Below are 15,639 nucleotides of genomic sequence, written 5' to 3'. Positions count from 1 at the left end.
CATCCCATCTCTTCCATGTAATCTCCCTCATCTCCCCTTACATTATAGTGGAGGTGATGGGCTGATCATCTGAGATTGTATCTTTTCCTCTGCAGTGGGGGACAGTAGCTGGGAGGCGATTCTGAGAGGAAATTCACCAGCAGGTAAAGGGTTAAGAATCCCCTGACCTGACCTTTGTTCACTCCTGATTGCAGTCTCAATTGGCTGTTTTCATTATAAAAAATGGAGGGGGAGGGAGTTAAGTGGAAATTGATGTGTGGAGTTTAGATTGAATTCATGATTTTGCAAAGCTGTTCTCCTCCTTCCAGAGTCTCTTCGTGCCTGCTGATGCTGACACAATCCTGCCTGCATTCACAAATTGCTTGAGACGGCCAGCTGAACTTTCATCTGCTTTTGCTGTGGACCCTGTCACTTGTTTCTGAACTTCTCTCTATCACTGAGGGACCTATATTCTTACTTAATTTTTTTTAAAAAAATGAAAAGTACAGGCTGAACTAACAAGAAACTAACAAGATGCCAAGATCTGAATGACATTGTACAGTTTTGTGGTACGTACCTGGATATAAGAACAGAATAGATGTAACAGAGCACGAATAGGAACCTGGAATCCTGGGGGACAAATCCATCCCCCAGTGTCTTTCCATCTGACCTGCAGCAGCATCCCTGATCCCAAAGGTGTCCACCACCAATATTGGGCCCTTAAATCACTCCCCTGCCCTGCCGCCATCTCAGGCACAGTCAAAGAGCTCCAGCCTCCAATCCTGCAATGTGAATGGCAAGGGTGGCTTTGATAGAGCCTTCACCTTATCATTCACCTTAGCTGTGTGCAAGCCAAAAGACAAGGGGGCATGGCAGTGTGCAGCTGAGCTGCTTGTAGGAAGGATGATGTCAAAGCCTGTGATGCTGTTTGTATTGGGGGGGAGGGGGGTTAAAGCAGCAGTCCATGGGAGGAGCCAATGTTGCTGGCCCTGCAGACGTGGCTCTGTGGAACATATGGTTCCTGTTAACAATTAGTTGGCAATCAGTGGAATAATCCACAGGGAGAGTTGCCAGCCTTCCAGGATTGGCTTGGAGTCTCTGGGAACTGGCATCCATCTGCGGAGGGTGACTATTGAAAGCAATTCTGCAGATTTAAATGGCTTGATATTGTAAAACATATTAGTGTGGGGGGGGGATCTCCAGCACAGGAGTGTAGGGAGGCTGGCGGCGGCCCATGTGCGGCAGCTGCCGCAGCCCCTTGGCTCTGCCCCCGTGTCTGACATCAGATGCAGGGAGCCAGCTAGCCACGCCCCTGCATCTGACATCAGACATGGGGGCACGGTCTCCCTCCCAAATGGGGCCGCATGGCCCTGTTTGGAAAGGAAGTCGGCTCGCACTGCATTGGGCAGCACGGTCCGGAGTGACTCTCCCTGCCTTAAAGGCAGGGAGAGCCATTCCAGCTGCTCTGCCAATGCAGCATGGGCTGATCTCCCTCCTAAATGAGGCCTCGCGGTCCCATTTGGGAGGGAGATCCATCGGCCCCACTGCGTTGGCAGTGGCACCAGGAGTGGCTCTCCCTGCCTTTAAGGCAGGGAGAGTCACTCTGGCCGCACTGCCAACACAGCATGGGCCGGTTTGGGTTCCAAATGGGGCCGCGTGGCCCCATTTGGGACCGAAATAACACCCCCCGCGTCTGACGTCAGGCTTGCAGCCCCTGATTGGTGGCGGCCCGGGTTCTTTGGATGCGTTTGCTCAATGATGGCTCCACCCGTCCTCCTGCAAGAGCTTCAGCCCACTATTCCCATTTCAATGGTGTGTTATCTTTTAGCACGTTACCGGAAAGTGGCTTCTGAATGCAAAGAAATTGTAGCCCTGTCCAGACAGTATGTTGTACATGTGTTCAAGTGTCTGTACACATGTATATGTTTTTTGTGAGAGTTACTGTGCATGCATTCATTTAAAAAGACAACCTGGCTACAGGCCAACAACAACAAATATTTATATTCTGCTTTTCAACAAAAGTTTCCAAAGTGGTTTACACAGAGAAATGACAAGTAAGTAAGTAAGTAAGTAAGTAAGTAAGTAAATAAGATGGATCTCTGTCCCCAAAGGGCTCACAGTCTAAAAAGAAACCATAAGATAGACACCAGCAACAGTCACTGGAGGGGAGGTACTGTGCTTGGGATGAATAGGGCCAGTTACTCTCCCCCTGCTCAATAAAGAGAATCACCACATTAATAATGTGCCTCTTTGTCCAGTTAGCAGGGGTGAGAAGTTAGCTTCTCAAATACATGCTACGGATAGGAAGTGTACTACTGTACGTGCATTCAACATAATGTGTGAATAACTGTACATGCATGCAGAGCTGTATGTATGTGCCAGGGGTGTCGCTATCATTGAGCGGACAGGTTCAGAGAACCCAGGCCCCCAGCTCCTGAGGGCCCCCCAGCTCCACCCCTCCCTATTTTCTCCATTATCCCCCTTACTCTGAGGAGCCTCCAGGGAGAGGGGCGAACACGGGGCCCCTCTCCCCTAGCTACACCCCTGGTACTTGCATTGAAAACAAATTGTACGTGTGTTGCAGCTAACAAGTGAATAGGACAGCTCTCTCCTCTACCCTGCTTAATCTTTACTCTGTATGGCACAGTTCAGATGATACCTTTAAATGTGTGGCACGATTAGTATAGCTGAGGTTTTTGTTGCATTCCCACTTGGAAAACAAATTCAGATAAACAGACTAATGTGGGTAGAGTAAATGATTATATTCTGGGCTTTGTTGTTTTAACAATTTGAACTCAATGGTTAGAGGATAAAAAAACACCACTTAGCCATCTGAACAATCATCTAATCACATGATATTTTAAATCCTACATCACTGTATATCTAGTATTTAAATCCTGGGTAGAGAATGTACATTTTTCAATTTGGATGATCAATTGTACATGTGTAGAGGAATCTAATCATGTGCTGAAAGTATTGTCAGAACTTGCCCTATAATTCTGGGGAAGAGTGTGGAGAGTGAGGGATAAGCAGTTTGTTTCATGGCATGAAGTACTTTGGGGGCAAGGAAAATGGTGGATCATGTTTCTGTGGACAGTGGTTGTAAACTCAGTGGGTTCCAGAGATGGTGTACTTGCTCAGTTTTAATGCACCTCATTGATTCTGCTGTCCAGGTCAGCCAGAGGCGCTCTTACCCCTGGACTTCAGGGACAAAGTTCAGGGCCTCCACAACCCCTGGGGGCCCCCAAATCCTCTTTAGTATGTCCCGGGTGGTGCAGTTCCTCGGCGGAGCATGACGATGCATAATATGCAGGGTAGGGGGGCCTCCAAAGGCCCTTAGGTCCAGGCTCCAAAATTACCTTTTTTGTTGATGATATCTTCTTTATGTTTGTTTCTTTTCAGATGGTGAGCCTCTTTGAAACCATTTTCGTATTTCTTTTTCTCATTTCCTCACTCCTTTTGCTATGCAAACTGCTTTCTGAATTTTGTTTGTTTTGTTGTTATTGTTGTTGAAAAGCGGCATACCAGGGGCGTAGCCACCACTGGGCGACCGGGTTCAAAGAAGCTGGGCCGCTGCCCCTCAGAGGCCGCACCTCACAGCCCCGACACGCCCGCCTCCTCACGTCTGATGTCAGATGTGGGGGAGGAGCTGGTTTCGCTCCCAAGCGGGGTTGTGCGGCCCCATTTGGGAGTTAAATGGCCATCGCTGCATTCGCAGCGTGGCCAGGAGTGGATCTTCCCTGCCTTAAAGGTAGGAAGAGCTCCTTCTGGCCACACTGCAAATGCAGCACTGTCCCCGATCTAGCTCCCGAATGGAGCCACACGGCCCCATTCAGGAGTTAGATGGCCAGCACTGCATTCGCAGCACAGCCAGGAGTGTCTTCAACAGCCTTAAATATATTACAATGGTCCTGAAGAGGTTCAGAATCAGATTCTATTCCTCGCAATATTGTAGAATCAAAGAGAATCCAGACACATAGGGACATAGGAAGCTGCCTTCTACTGAGTCAGACCAGTGGGAGAGGCGCTCTTACCCCTGGACTTCGGGGCCCAAGTCCAGGGCCTCCACACCCCCTGAGGGCCCCCAAATCCTCTTTAGTCTGAACTGGGTGGTGTGGTTTGTGCCCCCAAGTACCTACGTGTTAAAAAATGATGCTTAACTTGCAGCGGGGGGTGGGGTGGGGTGGGGGCTCCAAAGACCTTTAGGTCCAGGCTCCAAAATTACCTAGGTGCATCTCTGACCATTGGTTCATCTAGCGGTGGCTCTCCAGTGTCTCCAACAGGAGTCTTTCTCAGCCCTACCTGGAGATGCCAGGGATTGACCTGGGAACCTTCTGCATGCAAAGCCAGATGCCCTACCACTAAGCTATGGCCTCATCAACAACTTTTGGATCAGCAAGTACTGCTTCCAGACAATTTTGATCCCAGCATCTCTTTTTCTAGAAATTAATCAATGGACGAAGGGGGAGGGCCCCTAATGGTTCCTTCTAATGATATTGTAAAAATACATCAAGAAAACAATAATCAACAGAGGTATGTTGTGCTCATGTTCCTTTCACCCAGCATCTCTTTGTTTCCATGTCTACATAGGAGCAAAAAGGGATTGTGAGTCCTGATTAGAATCTCATAAACACTGTGCGGGGCCACACCTCGGCCAGTCCTCCAGCAGCCACCAGCAGCTCTACTGCATTTCTTCTTCCTCCCTTTGGCTGTCTAAATGCCCGGAAACAAAGCAATAGGCAATCAAACACAATGGCTATTATCCATTTGCAGCCCATTTCCACCAAACAAATGCCCCCAAGTAGAAAAGAGCTGCTGATGCTTTTTAATGAGCTGCTTGAACAAACAATGGCAGAGGCCCAGGTGCCTGATCTAATGGGGATGCAAACTCACCAGGGGGTCTTTGTTTCCTCCTGTGATTTGTACAGCTGCAGGAGGAGTGATGGGGCATGGTGTGCTGTCATCCCTTCGCCCTGGCTGCGTGGTGGTGGAGGAATGCTCGGATTCCCCTGAAAACATGGCCTGTGCTGCTGCTCTTTCCCAGTCACCCCTTGCTCACCACCTGGCAGAGTCTTTGTGCTCGGCTTCACACCAGGCACCAAAGTGGCAAATCAAATGCTGTGCAGATCACTGCAGAGAGATGCATATGGCAAACAATAGCACAACACAACAGCCACAAACCAGGTGATGCTCTTCCCAGAAATGGATTTAAAAGGAATTCTTATGAAGTGGACCAGACTGGATGGGGCATTACACACAATCACTGTCTGTCTTTGGGGTGGGTAGGGATCTCTTTAAAATAGCAGGCACCGGAGACCAAATCCCCAGTGCAATTACAGCAGTGTCTGATGCAGAGATGTCCAGCAACTCCTCTTATGTGGTTAGGCTGGATCAGCTTCAGTTTCTGACTCCTGAGGATGTGGACAAGCTGCTAGGAACAGTGCAGCCTACCAACTATTCTCTTAACCCTTTTCCAACATGGCTCATGCTATCCGGCAGGGGGGCTATTGTAGAAGGCCTGGTAGATATTATAAATGCTTCTCTGAGGAGCGGCAGGATGTCTCCCTGTCTTAAGGAGGCAATCATAGCCAGAGGTGCACCTAGGTAATTTTGAAGCCCTGACCTAAAGGCCGTTGGAGGCCCTGCCACCGCCCTCCGCAAGTTAAGCATCATCCCCCTATTCTATCCCACATATTTCTTTCTCCACTCTCCCCTCTGTCTCTAAAGCCCCTGGCACAGGTCATAATCACACTCGGCCGCCTGCAGAGGCGTAACTAGGGAAAATAGCGCCTAGGGCAAGCACTGAAATTGCGCCACTGTCCAAGCAGGAATGATGGGGCTTGTAGTCAGCAATCTCTGGAAATCCCTGTTAAAAGGAACACTGTACCATCTAGACATGGTTGTTGATCAAAACCTGAAAACATGAGCCATCTCTGTAAAAGACTTAGAACAACAGGCAGGAGTTATGTGAGGATTCCAAGTGTCATTTTCTCTGTCTCATCTCATTCTTTTTAAAAAACACGACTTTGTCCTAGAGGATCACCTGCCCAAATAGCCACTAGCAAAATAGGGGAAGAAGAAGGTGGTGGGGTGTGTGTGTGTCTATAAACCAGTGAATGATTCCTGCCAGCCTTTGTCTTATGATGACTGTTGGCTCATGATGGGGTATATGTGCATTCACCACACTAGTGCTTACTTTGACACCAAGAGGAAGGAGGATACATTAGTTTGCCACACTAGACAGAGGCATTTGCAACAGGAGCAGATAGCCAAGTTCTGCCAGAGCCAAAACCAGCCCCTGCCAAACTAAGAAATCATTGTAATTTGCCCCTTCCTGTCACAAGCAGTGTGCTGTTGTTTTATTATTGACTCTAACTCTCAGATATCCCAGTCATGGATGGAAAATTCAGGGTCAATTTACAAGAGACACATTTTCTACATGGAAGTTTCTTCTGTGCAGGTGTTGTGCAGAAACCCATGTGTAGTGATCAATACATATGTAACTATTCCGCAAGGGGCATAGCAAGGTTGGAATGGGTCCAGAGACAGGATTTCAAAATGGGCCCCCAGACCCTCAAAGTCCAGGGCCTCCACACACCCCAGGCCCCCAAGGATTTAAGTCTGATATTTCAAAATAAGTATGCTACCTGGAAATACATTTCACTGAATACATGCATGCACACTTCACAGTATATAGTGATATACATTGAGTACTATATATTTGTGCTACTTTTAATGCCTAGAACACACTAGCAATGCTAATTATTAAAATGGACCCCTCGCTGCAGATTAGCAAATGATACTTTCAACCATGCAGGGTGAGCCTATGTTTGTTTTCTCAGAATTCTGAACAAATTCAGTCAAGTTTGATTCCAGGAGTCTTTTCACACCAGGCTTTTAAAGCCCTTTAACACACCTCTCCTCTGGAATGGAGGTGCTGCATTCACATGTTGGCCAGATTGACCCTGAAGTCCCTGCAAGTTATTGGGGAGCAGTTCACACACAAGAAAAATAAAATAAAATAAAATCACAACACATGCTTCACAGTTCTCACTCAGACCTTCTGGACTGCAAAACAACTTGAACATAATTGCATTTATGAATGAATGAATGAAAATAAATAAAATATACTTGTTCCAGAAGTGTTTGTAATTTTCTGACATGAAACAAGCCACTTATAGGCCTTTTTAGATAGTTTTTGTTTTTAAAGCCAGCACATTTTTCAGTCTGTTTTAAATTAAATATTCAGAGACTTCTCAGTCTCGCCTCACCCCCCCATATCAAAGCCCTATGGCAAGCAGATCCCTATATATGGGGGTAACCACAAAAAGGAATTCACAGCCTACCTAGCAATAGCTGTTCTGGATGGTCTGGTCTGGGCAGAGGGTCTACTGCCTGCTTCCTCCTTCCTTCCTTCCTTGCTTGGGGCCTACTCGAGTTCAGGCTTCAGGGAGGCCTACTGGGAGGCCTCTCTGGAAGCCCCGCCCACCCGCCGATCAGCTGAGAGGCAGGGAGAGAAGAGCTTTGCAGTTTGCCGGCCTTGCCGATCCTAGGCCTCTTTGCCGATCAGCCGGAGCTGGAGCCAAGTGGCTGAGGGGCCCTGGGGCTGGGCAGGTGGGCAATGGGGTGGGGGTGGCAGGGACTGGTATGGCGCCCCCACCTCAATGGCGCCCAGGGCACGTGCCCCCCCTGCCCCCCCAGTTACGCCTATGGCCCCCTCTTCAGAAGAAGTCTGCATCAGATCCCTGAGAGTTAGGCAATTATAGGCCTGTCTCCAACCTTCTGTGGCTGGGCAAGGTAATTAAGAGGGTGGTGGCCTCCCAGCTCCAGACAGCCTTGGAGGAAACTGATCATCTAGACCCTCTTCAAATTGGCTTTCGGGTGGACTATGGGGTGGAGACTGCCTTGGTTGGCCTGAAGGATGATCTCCAATTGGGAATTGACAGAGAGAGTGTGATTCTGTTGGTCCTTTTGGATCTCTCGGTATTTCAATACTATTGAACATAATATCTTTCTGGCGTGTTTGAGGGGTTTGTGGGGGGGGGGGCACTGCTTTGCAGTGGTTCCACTCCTATCTCTTGGGCAGATTTCAGATGGTGTCCCTTGGAGACTGTTGCTCTTCAAAATCTGAACTTTTATATGATGTCCCCCAGGGCTCCATACTGTCTCCAATACTTTTTAACATGTACATGAAACCACTGGGAGAGCATCAGGAGATTTGGTGCAGAGTATGATCAGTTTGCTAATGACACCCAAATCTATTTCTCCATGTCAACATCATCAGGAGAAGGTATAACCTTCATAAATGCCTGCCTGTAGGTGGTGATGGCTTGGATGAGGGATAATAAACAGAGACTGAATCCAGATAAGATGTAGGTACTTATTGTGCAGGGTCAGAACTCAAGAGATGATTTTGATATGCCAGTTCTGGATGCAGTCACACTTCCCCAGAAGGAATGGGTTCACAGTCTGGGAGTGTTTCTGGATCCAAACCTCTCCCAGGTGTCCCAGGTTCAGGTGGTGGCCAGAGGTGCCTTTTATCAGCTTTAGCTGATACACCAGCTGCATCCATTTCTTGAAATAAATGACCTCAGAACAATGGTACATATGTTGGTAACCTCCAGACTTGACTACTGCAGTGTGCTCTATGTGGGGCTGCCTTTGTATATAGTCCAGAAACTGCAGTTGGTACAGAATGTGGCAGCCAGGTTGGTCTCCAGATCACCTCGGAGAGACAATGTTACTCTTATCCTAAAAGAGCTACACTGGCTACCAATATGTTTCTGGGCAAAATGCAAGGTGCTGGTTATAAAGCCCTAAAAAGCTTAGGCCCTGGGTAGCTTTGGCTGGATTATGCCCATATTTTCCGGATGTGTGTTAAGACTTCTAGTAAGAAATGTGGGACGATACCAGATGCAAATTAGCATGCTTGTAGAGGGGCCATGACTCAGTGGTAGAGTCCATGCTTTGCATGCACTTCAGAGTTCTCAGCTAGCAGTTTGCTGCTTGAGACCTGGGCACTTTCCAGATTAAACCCTACAACAGTGTCACTATGGAACTGCTAAGTGTGTTCCCACACTTCCTGTGTTGTGACACCACAGTCCCTGCACTGACAGCAAGGTTCCGTTCACATTTCCGATGCCTTCTTTCAGATTTTATCTTTGTGTTATAGTGCTACAGCTTTGCAAGTCCACTGCAGAAAAATAGCTCTATTTTCCCATTGTAGGAGTTTGAGATTCTGGGGATTGTTCAATATGATCTTGCCAAGCTGAAGCATTTTACCCGATGTAGCGGGTAATCTAGAAAACACCTTGGAGGGTTTCTGCTAATCAGAGTAGATGTTATTGGGGTAGAATAGCCAACAACCTTCTTTCGTATAAAGTGGCTTCTACATATCTTATGCTATACACATACATTTACACAGGAATTTACACCTGAAGTGAGACACAAAATGCTGCCTTACCTTGCTCCTCCCCCTAGAGCAGGGGAGGCACTCTTGACTTTCCAAGGGTTTGGAAAGCCAACCAGGCTTGGCTCTCAAAGCTGTTTATCATTTCCAGCCACAATTTATTGTGGCTGAGGATGATGGAAGTTGTTGTTCAACAGTGGCTGGAGAGCCAAGGTTTCCTTGCCCTGCCCAATTTCAGGGGAGCAACGGAGGGAGACAGGGCATGACCTCACTTCTTGCCTGTGGGCTTCTCGGAGGCATCTGGTGGGCCACTGTGGGAAACAGGATGCTGGACTAGATGGGCCTTGGGCCTGATCCAGCAGGGCTGATCTTCTGTTCTTCTGTTCTTATGCTCTAGAGCAGGCATCCCCAAACTGTGGCCCTCCAGATGTTGCTGAACTACAACTCCCAGCATACCCAGCCACAATAAATTGTGGCTAGGGATGCTGGGAGTTGTAGTTTAGCAACATCTGGAGGGCCGCAGTTTGGGGATGCCTGCTCTAGAGTATTTAGGCAATGCATGGGTTGAGGAAAGAAGGTTACTTGCTGACAGCCTCTTGTCATCCCGGCCATTTTTCAGGGCTTGCAATGGGGAGCGGGGCAATGAGAAGAAGCTACCAGCAATTAGCCCCTTCTCCTTAAAACTTCATTCTGAAGCTATCTGTTTATTCTTCCTCCTCCTGCACCTACCTTGCCCACTGCTTGCTACAGTGAGTGCTGCCTAGGGACCAGCTGCCGGACCCAGAGCTGGGAAACACAATTTGCAGTGTGCCAGAAGTGGTGGAGAGAGAAAGGAAGACGGATAGATAAATGGACAGCAGGAAGCCACAATGCAGTAGGAGTAGCTTGGGTACTATGCAGTGTGTGTGTGTGTGAGTGTGTGCTGCTGGCAACCTTCTCTCTGTGTGCAGAGTTCTTTCAAAGCCTTTGCAGGGGCACAATGTGAAGATGGAAGGTTGTCAGCAGCCTCCCTCCTCATGCTGTGCCCTTGCAAAGGTTTGCAATGGCCAGTTCAGGAGTTTCCCATTCAACCCTCACAGGCCCTTGGAGGTAAAGTGAGCCCCACTTACCTGGTGGCCAGAAGAGTAGCGAGGGGAGAGTAGGCCTGTGTTCACTACATGGGCAACCTCCCCACTCCCTGGGGCACACACACCCGTGACAGCGCGCGCACACACATATGCACACGCACCCCACACAAACAGCTCCTCCCAGTCTCCTTCCATCATCTGGAAGTTGATGCAATGAGGAGGCCCATGGGGCTCATCACTGCCACCAGCCACCTCCTTTCGTGGCTCTGTGCCTCCTCTTTGCATCAGCTAGGAGCCAGGCCGGCGCAAGGAGGAGGGCAGAGTCAGGCTAGTTACTGAGGGAGGCAGCCGTGGCAGTGGAGGGAGCTCTAGCCTCCGGAGGCTCTGTAGCTCCCCAACGCAGGGCACTGTGAGTTCTTTGAACCCGTCTGCCCTATATGCAGCGTCACCCCTGCTGGTGGCTGTGGTGGTGACCCCTCCCCCCAGCTCCTTCCTTGCCATGTCCTGCCCTTTGCCTGTTCAAAAAGCAGAGGGTGAGGAAGTGGGAGCAGCAGAAAGTGTGTCTAATCATTTCCCGGAGCTCTAGCTTTCCTGCTCTCTGCAAAGAGGGTGAATCTGGGATGGAGGAGGAGCCCTGGATAACTGCAGTGGGGACTGGCATGTCACAAGAAAAAAAAATGTTTTGAGGGGCAGTAGGTGGTCTAGGTAGGGTGAGGTGGCCAGAGGGCAGCGGGCCAGAGGGCAGGGGCAGGGACAGGTCTATGGAGGCAGCCAATCAGCCACCTCCACCAATCCACTGCTTGATGTGGCTGCCTCACCTTTCCTCACTAGCAGGGCATCCCTGCTTTTAAATGATAAATGACATATTAAGATCCTTTCCTGGTTAAGCCAGATTCTGTTTCCAAAAGCCATAGAAAAAGGCTAAAGGACACAGACGCGTGTGTGTTTTTAATATGTATTTCATAGACATCCATTTAATGCTTCCCAGTGCTCCAACTGGGGCTTGATCTAGAGCTGTTACTCCATTCAGTAAGTGGACTTACAGCAGGAATGAATTTGGCTTACACAACAAGAGTCAGCAAGATGTGTGGGAAGTGGGGGCGGGGGGGGGAGACCTGACACTGCATTTTTATTTTTATTTTTTACACTGCCCTTGTTCATCAGAGAGTGCCAGTTGTGTATTTGTGAAGCTGTGTGATTGCGGGCCAGGGTAATTTGGTTCAGAATCAGATACTATCAGGAAGAAGGCTATTGTCATGGAAATATATACACCCCTCTGCTCTTTGCTGATGATTGGTGAGAATTCTTTAAAGTGTTACTTAGGAACCAAAATAATTTGTGTTCTCTTTGTTGATGATATGACACATCTGTCAGAGGGACTAGAAAGTATTACACCCTCTTGCGTCTGGCACTTTGTGTCTTTTAAGTAGCTGCTACTTACTTTTGGTTCATAATGTGGTTCATAATTTATGAATTCATAAACCTCTAAAAGTGAAATAAAACTCAGAGCTGTTTAGTATAGACTAGATTAAGCTCCAATGAACAATTAACCTTTTGTAACATGGGTTAGAATTGTATGAACGTATCCAATATGGCAGGGGTTCCCAATGGAGGCCATTGTGGTTGAGGATGATGAGAGTTGGAGTCCAACAACATCCGGGGACCCAAGGTTGGAAACCTCTGTGATATGGTGTAGTGGCAAGATTGTTGGACTGGCAAGATGGTTGGACTAGGAAGGCCCAATTTCAAATCCTTTTCAACCATGATGTTCATTTGGTGGCCTTGGGCTAGTCACCATTTATTTGCCCACTCAATCTCACAGGGTTCTTATGAGGATAAATGCGGGTGGGGAAGGACACACTGAACTCATTGGAGGAAGGGAAGCATACAAATATAATAGTAAAATTCATCTTATTTCCCCCACCCCCTCTGAAAGGTCCATGTAGACACCGAAACCACATTGTAACCTGACCATTTGAAAATAATCTAGCATTGTGGATCACACCCTGGATAACATTCCTGTCCTTTTAACAGCCCCACAGCTTGGAAGAAGGATGCCGCTACAAGTCTCTTAGCCATGGTTAGGTGATCAGAAGCATGCTGAAGAGGCTATTCGCACATGCGTGCAAAACCGGGCTAGGGGACCCTAACCCAGTTTTGCACGTGCATGTGGACCTCCGGGATTGGGCCAATACCGGCGGCAACACGGCAGCAAATCCACCTAAATAGCCACCCTTTAAAATGAAGTTAAGAGAGTGAGCTGTGGGTGGCTATTTAGGCGAGTTTGCTGCCATGTTGCTGCCGGAATCGGCCTGATCTCGGCGGTTCACATGCATGTGCAAAACTCCCTTAGCCCGGTTTTGCATGCGTGTGTGAATAGCCTCTTCAGCATGCTTCTGATCACCTAATCACAGCTAAGAGAATTGTGTCTGCACTGGTCTAAGTCAGTAATATAATTTCAAGTACTCACAGTTGTGTCTTAGTTGTGTCTGCTTGCAGCCATGGCTGACAGACTGTGGGGAGCCAGGGGCGGGGAGGAGGGGTCCCTATGATGTACCATGCACTTGCATAGTGGAGCATGGCATTTCCAGGGGCCGGGACGACACATCCTGGCCCCCAACCCTCCCCGCTACCTTGGCATGTGGCGGGGAATTGTCTGGGCACACGGGGAATGCTCCCAGCAATGCCAGATGGATCATCTGCAGGGAAGGTAGGTTTAACCCGCCTTCCCCGCAGACAACTCTGGAGCCCTTCACACTGCTCGTGAGAAGAGGCTTGAAGTCTTGTACATGCCTATCCTTCCTCTTTTCCTCACACTTAGCCAGTTATTCATTCATTCATTCATTCATTCATTCATTCATTCATTCATTTATTCTGTTTCTATACTGCCCTTCCAAAAATGGCTCAGGGAAATACACAGAGAAATAACAAACTAATAAGATGGATCCCTGTCCCCAAAGGGTTCACAATCTAAAAAGAAACTTAAGATAGACCCCAGCAACAGTCACTGGAGGTACTGTGCTGGGGGTGGATAGGGCCAGTTACTCTCCCCCTGCTAAATAAAGAGAATCTCCACATTAAAAGGTGCCTCTTTGCCAAGTTAGCAGGGGTTTAGCTAATGCCAGTGGTTAATGCCAGTGTAGCCATGATGCTGCACCATAGTCCTTGCTAAGCAGGGAAGGAAGAGAGGAGATGGAGGGCACATGCAGGCCTGTAGCATACTCCAGAGGGCCTAATCACATGATCTGACTTTCTTTTAAAAGCCCCTGGCTCAGTAGGTTTGAGGCCAAGGTGTTTATTTTAGAGTTTTTATCTTTATTTTACATTGGTTTAAATATGTTAATGTTTGTATTATTGTTGTGTCTAAACCATCCAGTTTTATATGGGGCAGTATAGAAATACGTTATGCGAAGATCCAGCTCCCTTGAGAAGTCCATAATGCTGGAGAAAGTTGAAGGAAAGAGAAGAGGAGGACGACCAGCAGCAAGGTGGATGGACTCGATTACGACTGCAATGAATGCCCCACTGAGAGACCTTGAGGCGAGTCTCACGATCGACGAGTGCGTAGAGCATGCTGGAGAGACCCCCGAGCTGGGAGGCTGCTTTTTAGCCTTCCGGTCAGGGGTCTCCTCGTGAGTTGCTTCGGCGCGGAGTCACACCGCGGCAACACACGATCCAGAAACCCCAGTTAGCAGAGTGCTTGCTCCACTAACCTGGGCTAAGGAGAGAGCTTCACAAGCAGGTTACCTGCTTTGAGGCAACCAGGCTCACTTGCAAGCCTGGTGGTTCTCACGTTCTGCTAAAATCGGGCTAGGCTCCCTAAAGGCCAAGTTGAAGACAGATCATCCTGGAGAGAATCTATCTATGTGGTCCCTAAGAATCGACACTGACATGACAACACTTAATCAATCAATCAATCAATCAATCATAGAAATTCAATAATTAAAAATAAAATAAAATACCAAAGCGCTATTGGCTGCTTATGTATTCTGGTTTACACTAGAGAGGCACCATTTCATGCCTGGGGTTTGTATGGCCCACTTAACAAAAAAGGCAGCCCAATACTGCACTCTTTGCTTAATGCTAGTTGAACATACCAGCTTTCTGATGCCATGGGATAATTCAAACAAGATAGTTTTTCTCTGCCCCAGTGTGTGACCTACATGATAATGATATTTGCAGGAGGTGTCATTGCATGCTGTAATGAAATTTCATTTGACAAATTCAATGCTATTTGGGTGTCAGCCAGGTTTAGTCCTTGCACCTTTCTTCTTCTTTTTTTGCTCTTCATGCACATCCTTTCCATCTAGCTTTATTCCCCAGTGCTGCTCTAGTTTTTGTACAAAATCCTTTTGTAAATACCAGAACTCTCTTTTTGCAGGACTTTGGCTGTTTTCCTTCACTAGCTTCACTGGTACAAGTCCTTATTCACTTCAGTGGGATTTCTGTTGGCCCGTGATGAAGAGGATTGATGCACTCCATTTCAAATCATGAGGAAATAGTTAAAGTTTTAATGTTTTTAAAGTGTTAAAATAAGTGGGAGAACCCCCTCCCCCTCGCCTTCTTGTCAACAGTACTTCAAAGAAATATAAGGTTTGGCGCTCTCAAATATTCTGTTGTGTAGATGTGTGCTTTATGGGTTTTCCATTCTCTGATACTTCTACACTGAGATCAGGTCACCTAATAGGCTTTGGGAATTGGCAGGATTCTGATTCAAGAAACAGACAGAAATGAAGTTCAAAAAGAAAAAAAATGCTTTTTGCTGCTTATTCATGTGTTTTAAAATAGGAAGTCTGCATTGTATAGCATTAATATAAGTTGTGTTGAATAAATCAGAAATGATGCAATGTCTTTGGGGGCTGATTTAACTTTAAATAGGGCTGATATTTATAAACAAACAAATATATCAAAATATATCATCTTCAAATCCATCAATGATCTTCACAGGGAAAATACTAGTTTACACTAAAACTCCTTCCTGACTATCAGAAATAAGATATAACTCCCTTTTTATAATTTTATGTTTAAGAAAGGATGAACTCACTGGGGCTATTCTGACGATCAGCAAAAATCAGGCTAGCCTCCGCTAGCCCAATTTTAGCTGATCGTCAGAACCACCAGGCTCTCAGCTAAGCCTGGTGGTTCTGGAGCAGGTAGCCCACTCTGGAACCCCTGGTAAAAAGC

At 47.5% G+C, this 15,639-nt stretch overlaps 1 long non-coding RNA gene across 4 annotated transcripts in view; it reads right to left on the bottom strand.

Moving 5' to 3' along the window:
• Positions 1-7,428, bottom strand: part of LOC128324734 (uncharacterized) — a 57,802-nt gene extending 50,374 nt beyond the window's left edge. For all 4 annotated transcript variants that reach the window (XR_008307065.1, XR_008307063.1, XR_008307066.1 and 1 more), the window contains exon 1: positions 7,326-7,428. This is a non-coding gene — a long non-coding RNA (uncharacterized LOC128324734). The remainder of the gene's footprint in view (positions 1-7,325) is intronic.
• Positions 7,429-15,639: the final 8,211 nt, after the last annotated feature.

Source organism: Hemicordylus capensis, chromosome 4 (assembly GCF_027244095.1).
Source record: "Hemicordylus capensis ecotype Gifberg chromosome 4, rHemCap1.1.pri, whole genome shotgun sequence".
NCBI lineage: Eukaryota > Metazoa > Chordata > Lepidosauria > Squamata > Cordylidae > Hemicordylus > Hemicordylus capensis.
Note: the sequence above shows the minus strand (reverse complement) of the source record. Positions and strands in the feature narration are given on the sequence as shown.